Raw genomic sequence first — 6993 nt, forward strand, 5'->3', positions numbered from 1 at the left:
TGGTTGAGACTGCGAAGTCTATCTTACCTTAAATAAACCTTCAATACTGTATGAACAGAAAGCAGGAACTTTTCTGCATTACGATATATATTACACACTTTTATCTATAGATTATTTTGAAAGAAACGATCACGATTTTACAAAAAAGAAAAAAACTTCTCAGACCAACAAGGATATCTGGAAATTTTTATGAAAATATAAGCATATATTTTCCTTCCTAGACTTGGTAAAGATTTTCATAAGCAGGACTTTTATTCCTGGCAATAGGGTGGAAGTGTTCAGAGCAACCTTTCCAATATAGCACATGCAAAGTCCTGGATTTATTTTTGAAACATTCTTTTGAAAGAAAAAAAAAAGGGAAGAAAACTTCTGACAGCCTAAACATGCTAACAAAGCAAAAATTTATTGGGTACATTAAAGTTAGAGCTAGTAACTGCCTTGGCTCTACCCGAATTTCTCCTGCCTCCCTTGTATCTCTGGCTGCCTCCCTCCTTCTGGCCCCGCTGTTCTCCACCCCTTGTTCTTTCTCTTCTTTCTCTCCTTTCCTCTCTCCTCTCCTTCCTCTTGCCTCCTTTCCTTCCTTTGTTACCTGTGTCTTCTGAAACATCTGCATTTTTTATAGATTGTGTTTCTACCCTTTCTAAGTTTCCCAGTTTCTTTTGTATCTTCCCTCTGTCTAGGTAATTGATGTGTGCTCTCTCTTTGCCACTGTTGAGGAGCTTTATATATGTATGTATAGCAAACAAAAAACATGATTTATTTTATTTTAGTGCATTCTTGCAAGTGCCTGCATCTTATGCGTTATGATAATATTTGTGGTATATTGGAAATTTATTTATTTAACATTAAAAATACTAAAATATGTCCCAGCTAAGAGAGGAAGACCACAAGCTGAAGTTCTTCCTGGACAACTTAATTAGATCATGTTTCAAAATAAAATAAATTCACGAAATTGCACCTATGTTTTAGCAGCACAGTTTATAAAAGTGCTGAATCTTGGGAACAACCCAAATGCCCATCAGCAAGGCGTAGATAAGAAAGATGTGGTATTTTTATGCCATGGAGTCCTATTCAGCCATAAAGAATGATAAACTTGAAACTTTTATGGATAAATAGACACAACTAGAAACCATACTCATAAGTGAAAATTGTGGGTTATTTTTGTGAATAACTCACAAAAGTACAACATGATATGTCAACCCCTACCCCCTACAATTAAGGAGTGTAATGTGAATATAAACAAAAACAAAAGTACAAACTAAATAAACTGATTAAAGCAATATTCTTATATTTACATCCTGGATTTATACTACTCTAATATTATATTAATCCGCTTCAAAATATTAAAATTTCAAACTATAATTGTCAACATCCTAAAACTCAAGAACAGATTCATACATTTAGTGGAACTAGTTAAAGCTGCCTACTGAAATTACTATTTCCTACTTGTAAAGAGTGCTAGGAATTCTTATTGTGGGAAGAGGAAAAAAATTAAACACTTCACATAAATAGATTTCAGGTTCTGAAATGTATGTAGTCTACTGCAAGCTGAATTTATAAAGAACCCAGATCTTTTCTAGATTTCACTTAAAGATTCATGCACATCAAAAGAAGGCCAGAAACCCAAGGATATAGTTGTTTTTGCCTGATCAGGAAGCACAGGAAATAATGGGCACTGTAAAAACATTCTCTAGTTAGACGCTGAAGTGATTAGACTATTATTCACCAAATATTTGTTCTTAGCCCTTCTGCTTCTTTAAAGGGAAGATATTGTCCTGACCTTTTTGATATTGGCTTCTTCCTGTGATTTGTTTTAGTCAATGGAACGTGGGCGGAAGTGAGAGCACACACATGATGATCTGAGACCTTGTATGTCATTGTCTATTTCTGTGCGTTCCTTTGGGAATGTCAGACTCATTCTTAAGTAGCCACTGCTCCAAAATTTTGAGTCTCAGCACAAGTATTCATCGACTGGAGCCACCTGTTTTCAGAGCCTGGAAACTGAACACTGTAGATCAAACACTTCCTGTTTTGATAGAGTGATTGTAGGGAAGTTTTTGTGTAATTGAATCTGGCTAATGCAGGTGGCCAATGACAGTAGGAACTGATCAGAGTCCACAGTGTTTGATGCTGGTACACTGCTGAGCTGCACCTTAGCCCCTTCAAACTCACCTAGAACCAACAGCTACCCAGTCATCATTTCTCCAATTTTGGTCTCCTCCAACTCTGCACTTTTTGTTTACACTCTCATGCTCAAGATGTGCTTTTGTATTTGCTGAAGTTTGGTAGTTCTGGGCAATTTGTGTATAGTGAAGAGATAATGCTCACATAACTTAAATCATATACATTTGGGGCAACATCCTGACCTGAATGAGAGAAAGAAATTCAAGATAAATAAGTGAATACATTTTTAGGGAACAGGTAAAACAGGATTTCATAACACAACAACAGAAGAATAATAAGAATTAATGCATTTCATATTGTTATCTTCAAAGTAGTACAAGACAGAGGCATAAAATTTTTTTTGATGGGTGTAAACACGAAGTTTTCTTTTCTATGAACTGAAAGACACTGGATGTGGGGGCAATCTGGCTGCGGCATCTATCACCCCATTGCCAAGGTTGAACTGAGGCACCAATAGTATAGTTAGCTTTTCTTTTTGGGGGGGTTTGCCACACACTTTAATATTAGAGGTTAAATTACTTTATGCATGCAAGTTGTGTGAATGGTTTTCCCCACATGGAAACGGTGACTACAGAAAGATGACATATCTCACGAATTAAGTACTGTCTTTAATTGAAAAGCTAACAAACTATCTAGTTACATTTCTCCTCCAAACCACAAACTCAGTCGTTACTGAGTCTCTAAGCAACATATTCAAAGTTGAGAAGATAAAAATTTGAAAAAAGTCAAACAAATCCTCAGGTCCAACTAAGTGAGTCCTGCCACATACAGGCTTATCTATACCAGTGATACTGCTTGACTCTAGCAGGCTGAAAGACATTCTAAACAACCCCACTTGGAAGAGTTACTTCAAGTAGCCTTTTCCAAGAAGTTTCCAGCTTCTGAATAAAAATAATATTTTGTTAATTCTATTGCAGAAAGCTTTTGCAAGTTGTTTTATTTACAGTGATAACTTTGAACAGCTCACTAAAGTTAATTGGACAATAACCTCTGCAGAAATCACTTTACAAAAATAGGAAAAGCTCAAAATGTCAACTTTCTACAGAGAACCCACAGTTCAATTTTATTCAGAGTAAAGAAAACCAGCAACTTTTGCTCAGGCTAGAAGGAATTCAGCTACTGATTTGGAATCCGTAACTCAAACTACACATGCAATGAAGACAATATTATGCTAATACAATTGTTTTGCTTCTGCATTTGTCTACTGTTTGTCTAATATTAACAATTATAAACAGAGCAGTGCAACTAGTATTTGGAACAATCCTTATAGTTTTACAGTGTCAGGCACAACACTTCACTTCTCTTCACACCACTGGTTCTCCTTGCGTACCTGGGCTTCCTCCTCTTCAGTGAAATCATTTTTGATATTAAAAGCCTTGCAGATCTCCTCTGGAGTTTTCCCCTTGATTATATTGGCAACAGTCTTACATGTAGCATCTAGCAAGCCTTTGATGTCTAAGTAGCTTTGCTGCCAGAATAAGTTCAAAAAGGGTTCCTTGTTCAACTTTCAGGAATTCTTGGTCCCAAACAGGGAAGTCATCTGTTCAATTTTCTTTGTTCTCATCATCCTCATGAGGAGGAGGGTCTTCCTTGTGGTGGGTACACCACTGAATGACCTTTTTAAATATTGCTGCATTAACATTTGGTAGAGGAACTGGGTCATCATCTCCTTCATCATCCATTCCCAAATCTTCCAACATGGTCTTGATTGTCACAGACTGTTTGGCAGCTTCAACATCAACTTCAGATATCTCTCCATCAGAACTCTGCAATTTAATTGAAGGCATGGTGTTTGGTCTTTAAAAGACTGCAGACTCAAGGCAGATGGGAGCAGGAAGATGTTCCCACCAGTTGGAGAAAGGCAGCGGTGGACAAAGCTACTCTAACTTATGTTTTTTCCCCTTTTCTCTTCCTTCCTTTCCCCTTTGCCCCATCTTAGTTTGTTTTATCTTTTGAACAGTTTCTTCTCATTTGACAGTATCTAGTGTACAGTTTAGACATTTACTCTTTCATTCCTCACATGAGGGAGACACTATGATGTTTACACATGTGAGTCTGGTTTATTTCATTTATGAGTGTGGTTTCTAGATGTATTTATTTATCCATAGAAGTCTCAGGTTTTTCCTTCTTTATGGCTGAATAAGACTCCATGGTGTAAAAATACCACATCTTTCTTATCTATGCCTTGCTGATGGGCATTTGGGTTGTTCTCAAGATTTAGCTTTTATAAACTATGCTGCTATAAACATAGGTGCACATATTTTTTAATTCTTCTAGGAATATACTCAAAGGAGAATAGCTGAGTCAAATAGAACCTCTAATCCTAGTTTTCTAAGGAATCTCCACACTGATTTCCACAGTGGTTGTACTAGTCCACACTCCCACCAACAGTGGAGAAGGTTTCCTTTTTCCTACAGCCCCAGCAGCATTTGTTATTGGTTGATTTTTTGATGATTGCCATTCTTTCTGGGGTGAGATGGTATCTCAGTGTTTTAGTTTGGATTTCTTCAATGACTAATGTTATCGAACTTTTTTTAAAAAGGAAATTTTATTGTTTATGCAGAATACCTTATCAACCTACTTCAAATGAAAGCTATTTCCTTCCCTCATGTTTTACAAATCCCTTCTCCTCAAGGAATAATAAATTTATTTTATACTGCATAGAAGAAATGAAATAAAATTTTCATCCATGAGCACATGGTAAGATTTCCATACAAATCTCTAGTCTACCTGAAGCATCACTGGTAGAACAGTTCACTAGAACATTTCTGTTACTGGTCAAAAGCTCCTGTACTGTCCATGCCTTCAGACAGGCTGCTTCTCCTCTGGTTTCTATTCTTTTGCAACAAGATGATAATAGATGAAAAAAAATACAAACCTGTAAAAGTCAGGATTCCACAACATTCCAAGTATATATATTTATAGTCTCCATCTATATCATTGAGACAACCTAAAATCTGTGTGCCCAGGAGGATAAGACCAAATTCCATAATAGTCATCAATCCCACAGTGCTAGAATATTTCTGGGGTCCAATGAGATCCATCAGTGTTTCAAACGTACAGAGCTAAACCACTCACAGGCAAATTCCAGGAATCCCACATAGACAGCAAACCAAGTGTAGCTTGTGAAAAAGCTATATGACACACACCCATGACAAAGAGAAATGTAGCATAGGGATTCGAGGGTCTTATCCTCTTTGTGTTGTCTGTAAGTCCCATAGAAATTCTGTCCACAGGACTGACAAAAGACAAACTAGATAGAAAGAAAGAAGCTTTCTTACTTGCTGAATGTTGACCCTTGGCATAACTAGTAAGAAAAACCAAAGGTGTGGACACTGCAAAAGCTGCCACCATATTACCAGAGAGATAGAGAACCAAGTCTCTGTCAGTGAACAGGGACAATTGCAGGAATTCATTAATTTTTTGGAAGAATGACAGATCCTCCTTTTAAGGGTTACTTCCAGTGAGATCCATACTTGCATCTTCTGCATCTTTTTTGGCATCAGATTCTCCAGCTTCTTCAGCAGGAGCTTTTCCTGTAGGGGATGGCTTGGGATCCTGCTACAGCCGTTTAGGAGGCGGCCCCTAACACTTAGGAAGCTTCCTCCCCAGCCTAAGATGCTGATGAATCTCTGATTAATGAGGGCCAGGGTAGAGAGGAACACACAGCTGCCTGCCTTGGCCAGTCTAATAGCCAATGTTCGCTTCTTGTAGAAATACTTAACAATCATGATCAGAGATGGATTCAAGTTGAAGGCAAGTCCAAGACCTCCAATAACTCCAAAAACAAGTGAAGTTGATGTATAGTGGTACAGAAGGAAGCTACAATAAAGCCGCAGCTTGATATGCAGCCACTAACAATCACAACTGGATGATGGCTGTATTTCTTCACCAGAATACTGCTGGTAGGATCACAAGCATACAGGACCGCAGTCATGGTGGAGGATATCCATGACACTTTGCTGGTGCTGGCATTAAGTACACCTTCATAGGAGGAGCGTAGTGACTGGGGTTCCCCAGCATGCCATGCCAGCTCTTCCCTGGGGGGTACACTGAGAGGGCAATTGAGACTGGGCGTGGTGACATGCACCTGTAATCTTAAGGCTTGGGAAGATGAAAACAGGAGAATCACTAAGAGTCTGATCTACATAGTGAGACCCTGTGGGCTCTGTCCTAAATACTAAATAAATAAATACAGCTTTAATTTCTTTGGAAAGGGAAAGATCTTATTTCAGTTTCACTGAAGAAGACTTTTCTAGATGAAAGAAACAAACATCTCAGAAGAAAGAAAGAAAGAAACAAACCAAAGAAAGGGACATATCACAAAAAGGAAAAAAAAAGAGAAAAAAAGAAAAAGTGATCTATCCCTAATAATTCTGAATTCACAAAAAAGTAGCTGAGACTTTGGTTTAAGTCACTAAATTTAAAATATCATCTTCAAAAAAAAAAAAAAAGAAGATGGATTCTTTTTGGATTTTGCTATATAATTGTGTTTTGCCATAAATCCCAACCTCTTCCATAGAGACATTTTTCGATGGTGGAATCTATCCCTGTGGCTGTATGTGTTTAAATAAGTCTTGTTCCTTAATGGCCATGCCCCAAGTACAGCTATTTGTACATACAAAACACATTACTTTTGGTATTTGTATCTATCTCTGTTTGGCTAGTGTTATTACTTTATAAGTTATCATAAATGGCCCTTATACAGTGAACAAATGACCTACCTGTTAGTGAATATTCCTGAATCAAGTGTCCACCATCCAGCAGTGAAGCTAGGTAGAGGGTAATGTTGCATTTTTTATACTAAAA

The 6993-nt window shown here is 37.5% G+C and overlaps 1 pseudogene; it reads right to left on the reverse strand.

Moving 5' to 3' along the window:
* Positions 1–4955: 4955 nt before the first annotated feature.
* LOC111816623 overlaps positions 4956–6993 on the reverse strand; it is a 2191-nt pseudogene continuing 153 nt past the window's right edge.

This window comes from Octodon degus, unplaced genomic scaffold (assembly GCF_000260255.1).
Source record: "Octodon degus isolate 3935 unplaced genomic scaffold, OctDeg1.0 scaffold00036, whole genome shotgun sequence".
In the NCBI taxonomy this organism is placed as follows: domain Eukaryota; kingdom Metazoa; phylum Chordata; class Mammalia; order Rodentia; family Octodontidae; genus Octodon; species Octodon degus.